The 13,887-nt window shown below is 35.4% G+C and overlaps 1 pseudogene; it reads left to right on the forward strand.

The window, feature by feature from the left end:
* Nucleotides 1-12,585: 12,585 nt before the first annotated feature.
* LOC105992870 lies at nt 12,586-13,219 on the forward strand (annotated as a pseudogene).
* Nucleotides 13,220-13,887: the final 668 nt, after the last annotated feature.

The raw sequence follows: 13,887 nt of genomic DNA on the forward strand, positions 1-13,887 counted from the left end.
ATGTAATTTTACATGATGTATCATTGGACTTTATTTTTATTAACTTTATTCCATAATGAACCACCTTAATACTTATTATGTATAGTTTTAAAAATCATTCTTTCCTTTTCTTTCTTTATATTACCTTTAAGTAGTTGTACAAAGGGATTACTATTAAACAAAGAAATTTATGAATCTGATGCACATTGACCAATGTCAACTTTTTCAACATTCTCACTCATTACTCCTAATGTGCCCCTACCTTTACTTTTCTTAATTTTGTAATTTGCTAATTTTTGTAATTTGCTTTAAACAATAGCATTTAATTTACTAATTGTACCAGGAGGGAACTCCTTGTGACATTTTTATAGATGTGTGTGGCGTATTCTTACCAAACTCATCCTTCCATCATTCTTCCTTAACTCTCTCTTCTACAATAATTTTGACAGATTTTATTGACCTGTTTGTTTATATGTACAAATAAATACATTGGCTTTGTATATACTCACTCACTTGTTTCATTTGGCCTTCACAGACCTGCTGATACTCATCCACCAACACAGCATGTTTTACTTCTCTATTGTTCTATTTTTATTATTATTAATAAGTTTTTATTGTGAAAATACCATACAGAGGAGTTACAATTACATGAACAAGGTAATGAGTACATTTCTTATCAAGCATTGTTGCCTCCTCCTTTGTTTTCCCTTACCATCCCTTCCTCCCATCCTCCCATCTTCCCCCTCCCACCAAAAACGTCTTGTACATCTCATTGTTGCAATGGGTCCAAATGTATCCTTATTTAAACAATTTTTTTTCCTCCCCTCCCACAAATTATACCAACATCAAATACAGTGAACACAGGGGTTATATCGTGGGGGAGGGACATACAAAGCAACAAAGAAATCATCTTATAAATATGTTAGAAACAATAACAAGAAAGAAAAACCATGAATGAATCCAAGGAGATTCAATATGGTATATCCAATATACATATATTTTAATCACATTAACTCTCTCTTTTGATTTCACTTTCTATAATCCTTCATTCCCCTATTGCTCAACAACAGATTTCACTGATTCTCTTATGCCATCTTAAGACTTACTGCAATATATTTTGATATTATTACTTGCCAACAAACTTTTTGTCTATGTTCCTTAAAGAGGCTCATAGAATCTTGTTCTACATGTGTGTATATGTTTGGATATCTATCTATCTATCTATCTATCTATTGATCAATCAATCTATTGATCTATCTGTTTATCTATATGTGTGTTTGTATACATATACACTATGTACATGGATACATACATGTCCATGAACATGTATATCTTTTAGGCCTTGCTTCTATAAACAAGTGGAAACATTTAGCTTTTAAATTTTGAATTAATCTTTTCAATATGATGATCAAAAGTTACATACATTTTTTGAAAAGAATGAGTTTACTTTTCTTTATGGCTGTGGTATATATTGTAGCCATATCTGTATAAGTCAGTGGTGTGGACTGTCCTGTGTTAAATCACTCTTCTGCTGATTTCATTTGGATCTGTCATTTAGCTTCAGGGAGTTAGGAGCTGCAACAATGGGTGGATTCTCTAAGTGGAGCTCACATGCATGCTGGTTGTTGCCCTTGCTCTCTTCTTTGTAACATTTCCATCAGGTTACTTCAGATGTATTCACACAGTGACAGCACACAAAAAGAGCCAGAACAGCAATGTCAATGCCTCTGTTTTTGTTAGTTTTTATAGTTTCTGGAAGTTTGAATTCAGGGTTTCATGTTTGCTAGGTTGGTCTAATACCACTGTGTCATGGATACAGAACTATTTTTTTTTGGTCTGGTCATGGGGCCTGAACTCTGGGCCTGGGCACTGTCCCTCAGCTCTTCAGTTCAAGGCTAGCGCTCTACCACAGCGCCACTTCCGGCTTTTTTCTTTTTGCTTATGTGGTGCTGAGAAATCGAACCCAGGGCCTCAGGCATGCAAGGCAAGCGCTCTACCACTGAGCCACCTTCCCAGCCACACAGAACTATTTTATAGTGCTAATTTTTTAGGATATTGTTTTCTTTTCTCACACACATGTATGACTGAACTGTGATCCTCCTACTTTCAGCTTCCCTTTGTACCTGGAATCACTGGTGCATGCTACTGTGTCCAGGTTCGCTCCATGCAGATTGACTCATGTATTTTTCTGTCTAAGCTTTAGTACAAATGCTATCTTAACCTTTCTCAGATTCCCAAATTATATGCACTGGGCTTGTGACAAGGTTATTGATATTTGAACTTATGGGTAGATTTTACTTATGCTAGACTTGATTGGCCAAAGCAAATAATATTGCCAGTACTCTAGCTAGGAGCAACTATCAAGAAAGGATAGTTTTTTAACCTGAGAACCTTAGTAAAGAAAAATAGTGCCAGTGGATGTATGGAATAAAAAATTGACTTCTAATGAACTGCAGAGAAAAATGGAAGTACAGTGGAAGCAACAGGAAATACATTTATAATCACTTTCATTTTGTGTGAAGCAGAAGAGAGTAAAAGCATGGGAATTAAATGTAAAGGGTTAAACTAGTTTTTTTAATCTTTAAAGACATAAGAATAGTCATGTGCTGAGGAAAAGTTTAGGAGCATAGAAGAGGTTGACAAGACAGGATATAATAAAATTCTGGAAAGTCTGAGATCCACTGCAGCTGTGTAGAAGGAAAGGGAACATTCTTTGAGACCAAAGAAAAAGAGTTAAATATAGTTACTACTGGCATAAATATGTTTCTAGAAATATTTCAGATATTACTGGAGACTTTTACTAACGGCTTTTCTTGAGAAAATAGGAGCTGGTTTTAGGATGAGTTTTTCAGGTTATGAATTTTTAGTGATATAAATGTGCAGTGAGGTGTAACTTTCACTAGCATTATTCAATAGCCAGTTGTAAAAGTTAAATTTTAATAGTTCCATTGAATCAGAGATAGGAAGTTTCAGTATAATTGTGGATGAAGGGCAAGAGGACAAAAGAGTTTATTGGTTGGAAAAAACACTTAAGGGTCACAAGATATAGCTTTGATGGGTAAGGTAAATGATTGAGAGAGGTTTATATATTGAGAAAAATCTGTAAGGGTTGTGAACTATGGTGGTAAAAAATAAGGAAGTTAAAAACAGCGAAAGAATTCAAAATATAGCATAAAATAATTGTGTGTGGAACAGTCTTGGTATAATTCATATTTGTCCTTGCGTTTTAAAAAGTATCATTTAAGTATCTGCTTCCTAGTGTTTTATTTTGCTGAACTTTGCCTTTGCCTTTCTTAGGAATTACACTATTTGAGTTCTTCCTCGAACCTAATTTATTTCAGCTAATACATTTGTACACACTTACATACCATCTAATGTATTTATCTCATAGCATTATAAGTTAAATCTAGCTTCCACATACAAGGAAAAACATATGTCCTTTGTCTCCCTGGGCCAGAATTACTTCACTTGATGTATTTATTTCCAGGTTTTTTGCACTCAAAAGTGGTGGAGTTTGTCACTGTACTTGATTTTGGTACACTAGTATTGTATATACATTTATCTGAATTAAGGAAGGGAAGAGGAACAACAGAATGGTGAGATAAAGAACAAGGGTGGAACCAATGCAACAGTGATACTCACAAGACAACATGTTGGAAATGATCTGTGTAACTTGAGAAAGGGTTTGGGGGGTGGATGGAAAGTAGGAGAAAAATGAGGGTAGGAGTAACAAGTTTGACAAGAAATGAACTTATTACATTACTTATGTAACTGTAACCCTTTTGTATATCACCTTCACAATTAAAATTCAAAAAGAAAAGTGAAGGGGTGAGGTCAAGGGGAAAGTGATGGACAAATGAAGAGGAAAAGAAAGAGAAAATGTTGCCGTGATTCCAATATATAACCTAAAAAATTAAGAAAAGTGAGGGAAAAAGTGAGTAATAAAACAGGATGATTGAGAACATTAAAAGTGATGACAAGTCAGGCCCTGGTGGCTCATGCCTGTAATCCTAGCTACTCAGGAGGCTCAGATCTGAGGATTACGGTTCAAAGCCAATGTGGGCAGGAAAGTCTATGAGACTCTCATCTCGAATAAACCACTAGTAAACCAGAAGTGGTGCTGTGGCTCAAGTGGTAGAGTGCTCGCCTTGAGCTGAAGAGCCCACAGTTCAAGCCCCATGACCGACAAAAAAAAAATGATGACATTGATCAAAATACATTGTATTCCTAAACTGCTTTGTTAAATAGTAACTCCTTTGTACAACTATTGAAAGATAATAAAAATGAAAAAGATGTCAGTATATTTTAAATCACGTATCTATGACTTACGTCTATAGTATTAGGTATTCAAAAGGCTGAACTCAGGAATTGCAGTTCAAAACCAGCTTGGGTGAATAAGTCTAGGAGACACTTATCTCAAATTTGCCAGCAAAAAAGTTGGACATGGAGTACCAGCCTGAGCAAAAAAGCCAAAGGCCTTTGGCCTTTACTTCAAGGCCCTTTACTTATGTGTGTGTGTGTGTGTGTGTGTGTGTGTGTGTGTGTGTGTGTATGCAGATAATTATTAATACAACACAAAAGTATATTGCCATTGTAAACTTAAATTTAAGGATATGGGTGTTTATTTAGATATGGGAATTGTGAGGATGTTTCTCTTAGTTTCATATTAGCATAAGTGTAACTATCTGAAATTCATATAACACACCTCCCATTTGCTATTCTTGAGCAATAACTAGAGGGTGTTAAAAGGACACATTCCTAGGTGTTGTGGGAATCATTTGCTATTCTGACTTCTTGATATATTTAGACTTTAATGTAGGTTATTTCAGTGTAACTTTCTTCTGGTCTTCTCTCAGAGTAAAGCATAAGTGGAGATATTTAACTTCATCCAGCTTTCCCAAAATTCTTCTCTATTCCCTCCTACTGAGATATTCACCCTAGGAAAATATCTGCATACATTCCCATTTTCGTGTTTGCTTTGTGAGGAGAATCCAGCTGAAATAAGTAGTAATTAAAATGTTAAAAAATGTCAGTACTATGAAATTTCCAATGGGTTAATTATTACTTCTATCTTTATACCATTCCATTGAAATTCTCAAGATTTAGAGGACATAATCCTGACTGATAGCACAGATACTACTTGGCACAAAATAGTTGTTTCATTGCTAAATATTTCATCTATGTTGACCTGCATAATATCTTATTGGACTGGAATGCTGTAGCAGGTGCAATGAATCAGTCATTTGTAATCTATGAGGAGAAGGGAGCATGCAAAGGCAACTCCATTTACTGGTTGATATTAGGTTGTATGACATACTACATATGGATAATGAGCGACTTAGAGCTGTTAACAAGCAGTTAACATCTAAGTGCAAGAACTGGAGAGCCTCAGTGTTGAAGTATAAAGAGGCCCTTGTCACCTGTAGCAGAAGGCCAGACAAAATCAAACAGCAGGCAGAAGCACTAATTGTGAGAGTTGTGGAGCTCTAGAGACCACTAGGCATGTCTTTTATGAGAAGGTCAGGACCCTGGTAGAGGAAACCTCATACTCTGAAAACTTGAAGAATTACATCTGGATGGTTATACTGAGGATACTGGTTCTACAGCTCACTCCTACATGCCCCCACAGACCTATGAGGAACAGTGTAGATGGTCCATACATACCAAGCAATAAAAAGGCAATGCATTGTGATACAAGAAATTGCTTAAGCTTCTGTCACACTGGATAGTGGAAATCCCTTTAAGACCTACTACTACTTCTTAACTTAGCTAGTAGACTTATGAGTAATGTGACATTCCAGCATAACCTGCCTATGTACAAGCTGATAATGATAAAAGGAATTAAGAAATTATATGTCTAAAATATTGAAGAATGACTTAGGATTTACTAGGAGGACCAGAGAAACAATTTAAGAATTGTGATAGGATTAGAAGGTAAGACTTGATAAACAAGAATCCATTTGACTTGGTTACATTTTCTTAAGGAATGAGACTGAACTATTTAGACAGAAGCCCAGGGAATAGGACAGATTTGAGATTTACTGCTAAAATGACTCTCAGAAATCTTAAGAAAAATAAGATAGTCAATACATCTTAAAGATGGCATGGATACTTTTCCCTGAATGATAGCAGAAGTGAAAATAAAAAGTATTAGTGGTGGAGCAACTGGAATACAAATATTAACACAGGAAGATCTGCAACACAATTCTTTCCCCTGAGAGACACCAGAGCATGCATCATTCAATAAGGCATCAGAATTATGCTGGTTACAGGGTCACACCTATCACTAAGAAGTTCAGTATTATCTTTCTTCATTAATTTGAGACTGATATTAAGAAAAAAAGACACATTTAATTGCAGGCATAGGTTGAAAGACCGTGATCTGAGGCTGGCAGTGGGCAGGAAGCATAAAACTCTATCACAAAAATAATGCAAGGCACAAAATGCCAAGGATATGGCTACATTTTCAGAGACTTCAGCTTAACAAGTGCTAAGCTCAAAACCAAAGATGTCAAAAGCAAAGAAAAAAGAAAGGAAGAAAAGAAGGATGAAAGGAAGAAGGGACTACAATCACAGAGCTAGAATCATAAAGGGCTGTGGTAAAATGGAAGCAAGGTAGGTAGGCATCTAGATTTCACAGGGCCATATTCTAATAAGAAAGTTTGAGGGCAACCTAAACTGCTTGCTGCAAGAGGGAGCTGTAGAGACGTGGAAATGATGTAATTGGAGGCAAAATCAGGTAGCAGATATCAAGGATACTACTGAATGACAGGAATTCAGGAGGGGAAGACTGATGGATATGACTCAGTAAATATTCACAGTTATTTGTTCAGTTCCATTCTGAGTTAAAGTTTAGTTTTAAGACTTCACTATTTAAGAGGCAGTTGAGTATCTAGAAGAAAGACTACATAATACTAGAGAAAGTATGTGTCAAAACAGTCCATTAACTCTCTGTCCAAAGGGTCTATGGCCATTTACTCAAGAGATTCAAAGTGTTCAGGAACCAGTTCTAACATGTAGCTCTTCCAAAGAGAAAAAATTCCTACCAACCCCTCAAAGACCAAATTGGCTTGACAAAAGTCAACATAGAGGCAAGGGTAATTGATTCTATTGTTCAAGAATGGATAATGTTGCTTTCTTGCAATAGCAATAAGCAAAAATTTCATGCAGAACCAAGGAAAACCTCAATGGTATGCCCAGATTTTCTTTTACTTCATTATATCTGTGAATGGAGAAGCACAGTAATCTCCTACTGAGGTCTCAGACTACTCACAAATATTTAGCTGATACCACTAATTAAATCACCAAACCTACTGAGAAGATAGCTAACAAAGACATAAGATTAGAGTGGATAGTGGGTGACTAGTTGTAACCCCAAGAAACACCACAATGACATGTTAGTCTATCTCACTAACTGCCTTTCTAAGTCTTTCTTTCAGAAAGTAGTGATAACCAGATCTAAGAGGAGATGTGTGGACAAAAGAGTAGGTGATGGTAGCCATGAGAACATGCTGCCACAAATCACTTCTTATAGAAAATAAAATTGACCAAAGAGGTAAGTTCAAATGAGCTTTTATACTAGATCCTAATCACATTTTACTTGTATTATAAGAGATTAAGACCCAGCCACATGAAATGAATCATTCCATGTATAGATATGATTAGAAGGTTAACCACCTGAAAGACAAGAGGAAGAGGATGCCAAAGAATCTAACAAGGTCAAATAATCAATTTAGAGGTATAGCTTTCAGAAATGTAATATAATAAACTTCTGTTTTTCTAACTATCCATTCTGTGGCAATTCATTATATCAGAAAGATCCAACTAATAAATCTTTCTTAAATAAATTATTCCTTAACTGATTGAAGAAATATACCAACAATGCCATGTCAGTCTAAAGTTTCCTTTGTAAGAATGTGTTTAAAAATCAACCCACTTCACAAGTATATGAATACTCAAGTTAATTTGTTTCTTAAATGAGCTTTGGAAGTTGGTAGCATTAAGAAACTTTGTCCATTTCTTCTAGTCTTTTACATTTTTTAAAATATAAGTTCATTATTATTAAAGTGTTTTACATTAGGGTCACCATTCCACAGCTTAGGTAATGTATTACTTTTTGGTTGGAAAATGTCACCACTTCTTTCACTTTTCCCCAGTTTTCCTCTTTCATCCTTGCCCACAAGTTGCATAGCTCATTTTCTACAGTGTATACTGAATAACATGATTGCAATTGTTCATTTTTCCTCCTTCCTTTTCTTTTATTTTATTATTAAAGTGATGTACAGAGGGATTACAGTTACACGAGTAAGGTAATGAGTACATTTCTTGTTGAACATTGTCAACCCCTTCTTCATTTTTCTCCTACTTTCCCTTCCCTCACTCCCCCCCGCCACACACAAGTTGTAAAATTCATTTCCAACATATTGTCTTGTGAGTATCACCGCTCAATTTGTTCACCCTTTGTCATTTGTCTCATCATTTTGTTATTTCCCTTCCCTTCTCCAAATCAGATAAAGGTATACAAGACACAGAGTACCAAAATCAAAAACAGTGAAAACAGAGGATATACAAAGGGAAAAAGAAACAAAAGAAAAAAAGAAATAACTTCTCACAGTTTATTTAAAACAACAGCACAAAGCCTTGTTTCCATATCTTGGAATTCATTTCAATTAGCATCATTTTATATGGTCATATATACATAGCTTTTAAGTTATTGTGATCTTCTTCTAGGACTATCCTAGAAATATACTAATTATTACAAATGAGGGAAACCATGGAGTCTGTGTTTCTTTGGATCTAGCTTACTTCAGTTAGTATGATTTTTTTCCAAGTCTTTCCAAATGGGGAGATGTCATTCTTTCTGATGGAAGCATAAAATTCCATTTTGTGTGTATATACATATATATAAAATACACACACATAAATAGATGTCTATAACCCAGTAATAACAACTTCAGTTACAAATTTCAACATTCAGATAGAATGTCAACAAACACTGGATTCTAATTATGCTTTAAGATAAATGGACTTAGCATAACTATATGGAAAATCCCATTCATCATTAATTGAAACACATTCTCTTCAAGTGAATATGGAAAGAAAATATCATACATTATGCACTCTGAAAATATCCTGAGACAAATGAGAAATAAAAATAGCATGCTAAAACTTACATGATGTAGCAAAAACAATTTTAAAAGAGAATTTTATAAAAACAAGTGTATACAAGAAGAAAAAATAAAGGTGGAAATAATAATCAGACTTTGCACTTTGAAACAAACTAAGGTCACAGTAGCATTAAGGAAATACCCATTAATTTTTCCTAAGGAAGAGATTAGGTATGATGAATTCCCCTCCAAAGGACAATTTGAAGTATAAATTTAATGCTCTCCTATAAATTTATATGGCCTGCTTTCATTGCTATTCAGTTCAAAGTGATGTCCAATTGCTTTGGGATGCTCAGTTTGACATATGGGTAATTGAAAAGTGGTCTTTCCATATTTAAATTTCTAATTGAAATAACTGCATTGTAGTAAGAGAATGTGCTTCATATAACTTGAATTTATTTATTTTTTTGTGATTGAACCGGGGTTTGAACTCAGGGCCTAGGTATTATCCCTTAGCTTTTTCACTCAGGGATGATGTTTTACCACTTGAGCCACAGTTCCACTCCTGACAATTTTTAGGTTAATTGGAGTTAAGAACCTCTCAAACTTTCCTGCCTGAGCTGGCTTCAAACATTGATTCTTAGATCTCAGTCTCTTGAGTGGCTAGGATTATAGGTTTGACCCACTAGAATTTGACAAATTGAATATTTTCAACTCGTGTCTTATTTTGTGTCCCAGAATATTACTTCTTTTGATAATTCTTTTATATGCACATTTAAAAATGTATAATCTTCTATTGTTTCTAGAATGTATGATCTTCTATTGTATAGGATAGTCTTCTAATGTAAAGTCTGTTCTTAAACAGTTACTTCAAGTTGTTGGTTAATGTTCTTAAAAGTGTTAATATTCCAGTTTTCATCCTTCCCTGTTCCATTATTTATTAATGAGTTCAGCATGGTTAAATATGATATAATTGTCCATTTGTATTTTTCTACCTGGAGATTTATCAGCATCTTTCTTCATACATTTTGAAGTTCTGTTATTCTGTAGATAAAAGTTCACCCTTCTGTAATCTCATCACAAGTTAACCATTTATTATTATTAAATGATCTCCTTCTCCTCTAACATACTTTGCTCTGAAATTAGTACTTTATCCACACAGTACAGCCATTTCCACATGCTTTCCCTAATCTCATACCAGGATAAACATATTTTTAGTCCTTCAATTATTAATATATTGTAAATTTTTACTGGTGTATTTCTGATGTCATCCTATATTTTAATATTTCTATTTTGTGTACACTAACAAGTTCTAACTTTTAAATATGTTCTGTTACTTTCATTTAACATGACTCTCAATAAATGATATGTTTCATCTTCAGTCCTCTGTCTCCAGATTACTAAGGGTCTTTGTTTATGTAGGTGCTCATGATATGTGACAGACTTTGCCATCCTAAGAAACATGGTTTCCCCTGCTTGAGATATAGAAACTGGCATCTCTCTCAAAGCTAGATATTGGGTTAATTCTAATAGAAATACTAGACAAATCTGTATTACTTCATTCATTTCCCACATTTAAGGGGTTGTGCTTTCTAATTTTTTCAAACACAATGTCTTAAAAACATTGTTTCATGCTTGCTACTTTTTCTTATTTCTGTAAGGAAGGTGTCTCCTATGCTGTTGGGGTTGAAAGTCAGAGATCCAAGTAGCTCCAATTAAAAACTTATATTGTCATCATATCCCAAACATTCTACAAATAGAAATCCAGTGTGTGCCCTCTTTCACATTGTTAGCCATGAACAAATTACAAATGATATCATACAAACATTAATCCAATTTAACACTCAAGTAATAACAAGAGCACTTAAAATGGTAGATGTTATATTTCTGTGTTTATCATTAGCATAACATAATTTAGGATTTAATGTATTTTATAATACTCAATATTTGTTATAATTCTCTTGATACAGAAAATAAATGTAATACATTGGCTCATTTCTTACTTCCTAAAATAGCCTTGCAACATACACAAAGTTCTATTTCACTATTTTGAATATGAACAAACTGAAGCTCATGACTCATCTGCAGATACTGCAGAGCTAGCAAGTGGATGAATAGAACCTCAAACTTATTCTAAGTTTTATGATATATTTCTAAAGCTGTGTTCTAGTTACTGCTCCTTTCAAGAAACTAATGGTAATTTCAAATCTCTGTAGTACTTTAAAATTTAATTCTGATTTAAACTCTTACCAAATGTGTTCAGTTCACCTGGCCTTTAATCATTAAATCCTAGATCAAATAAAAGTCCTCGAAAAGATTTAAAGATTCAATCCTATTACAAGACTGACTGATGAGTGGCTTAGAGAACATTAAGATAACATTCTGACTAGCAAATACATAATTAAACGCAGAGAATAATCCATTTGCCCCCCAGAATCCTAGGTAAACTTTTGCAGAAATATAGCTGGTGCATTTTAGTGCCAACCTCTTGTTATCTCTACAGCGATGCTTGTTATTTGGTCAATAATATTTACTTCAGTTTGTTTCCTTGTTTACCCACAGTGCAGGTGGAAATGAGAGACATTCAGTGTGTCACAAATGCATGTATGTGTCAGGGTGTTCATTTCTATTTGCAAGTAAAACTCACAGCAAGAACGTAAGGACTGAGTGACGAGACAGGAATATGATCACATTGTCTGCTCTGTACATAGCGAACATATATTAAGGCTCTCTCACTCCCTTTCTCTTTCTCAAATACAATCCTTTCAGGGGTATAAAGTCAGCTTTTCCAAACTTGTCGAATTGCAACAAAATACATACGAGAAATCCTTTTGAGTTAATTCTGAAACACATAATTCACTGCTCACCCATGGCTTCCTGAGGAGCACAGTGCTGTGGTAACATGGGTGATCAGCAGAATGGTTGCTGAAAACTGTCAAAATGATATCCTCTTGCTTTTACTCCCTGACAGATTTGACAGCTACAATTTCTTGGAGCTTCTTTTATTATTTTAGAACAGAGTCGGGGTGGAATGAAATCCCCAACCTGCCTGGGTGCCTGTGGCATGTTCCAAAAATATCTCACCCACCTCTGGGTTCACAGGGATTTGAAAAGAAGAGGGAAAGTTCCATTGGAATTTCATACAGATATCTTCTTATAGATATTGCCTTACAAACTGCACCTGTCACCTGGTATGACCCCTCGGTGGGAATCAAGATGGAAGTGAGTTTCATTTTGAAGACCTACCCACATCTTGCCATTGACCTCATTATTTTTTCATTACATAAGACCTTTAAATTCAGAAGCAACTGAGATGACAGACCCTATGCATTTACCCACAATCCATTTTCCAATTTGTGACATGACAATATCCATCATTTCACATTCTCAAAATCCTTTCTAAGGACTCTCATAATACATTATATAGATGATTCTCAACTAAGACTTAAACTCATCGCAAGGTAAAATACAATCAATTGAAAATGTATTTAAGCTTTCTGTCTGGTGGCAGCCATCAGGTAAGCCAAGATGGGTGCCTACAAGTACATCCAGGAGCTATGGAGGAAGAAGCAGTCGGATGTGATGCGCTTTCTTCTGAGAGTCCGCTGCTGGTAGTACCGCCAGCTGCGCCTGGCTCCCCGCCCCACCCGGCCAGCTCAGGCATGCCACCTGGGATACAAGGCCAAACAAGGTTATGTCATATACAGGATTCGGTGCGCCATGATGGCCGCAAACGCCCAGTTCCTAAGGGTGCAACTTATGGCAAACCTGTCCATCATGGTGTTAACCAGCTCAAGTTTGCTCGCAGCCTTCAGTCTGTTGCTGAGGAGCGGGCTGGGTGTCACTGTGGGGCTCTGAGAGTCCTGAATTCTTTCTGGGTTGGTGAAGATTCTACATACACATTTTTGGAGGTTATCCTCATTGATCCATTCCATGAGGCCATCAGAAGAAATCCTGACACCCAGTGGATCACCAAACCAGTCCACAAGCACAGAGAGATGCATGGGCCGACCTCTGCAGGCCGCAAGAGTCGTGGCTTTGGAAAGGGCCACAACTTCCACCACACTATCGGCTGTTCTGGCCTAGCAACATGGAGAAGATGCAACACTCTCCAGCTTCACCATTACCGCTAATAATAAAAGTAATGTTTGTACAATTCATACCTAATAAACAATTTAAGACAGTCAAAAAAAAGAAAATCTAATCAATACATAACCTTTCCTTAGATCTGCAGCATAGTATAAGACAGACTACTTTGAATTATTATTATGTCTTTGAATGTAAGCAACAACACACTAACATCCCCAATGTTGGGAGAGGTAGCAGAACACATAAGAGTAGACTATGAAATAGGTCAAAACTGAAAACATGCTTTCTACTAAATCTGGACCATATTCATATCCAAATGATGTCAAAAAGTACTAAATCAAACTATCATGCATTTTGCATTATAAAAGTTGGTTATGAATTATATTGATATGTTAGCATACTTACTGACACAATTCCACTTGAACTCCCAATGTGGTAACAGTAAACCTAAGTCACATTCACAGTCTCATAACAACCAAAACTGAGCAGCACAAAAGCAATTATTTCAAACACGTTTAATACTAAGTATCTATTTTCCCAATCTCAAGAACTTTGATAAGATAGCTTCCTTCATATGATATATTTATCTCCTTCTTTAAATCAAATGACTCAAACACCACCATTTGGATGTATACTATCATTTAATTCCAACATCCGTAATTTACCCACGTTTGTGAATACAGATTGTGTCTACTGAGACTTTTCTATCAGA

This window comes from Dipodomys ordii, unplaced genomic scaffold (assembly GCF_000151885.1).
Source record: "Dipodomys ordii isolate 6190 unplaced genomic scaffold, Dord_2.0 Scaffold89, whole genome shotgun sequence".
Taxonomy (NCBI): Eukaryota; Metazoa; Chordata; class Mammalia; order Rodentia; family Heteromyidae; genus Dipodomys; species Dipodomys ordii.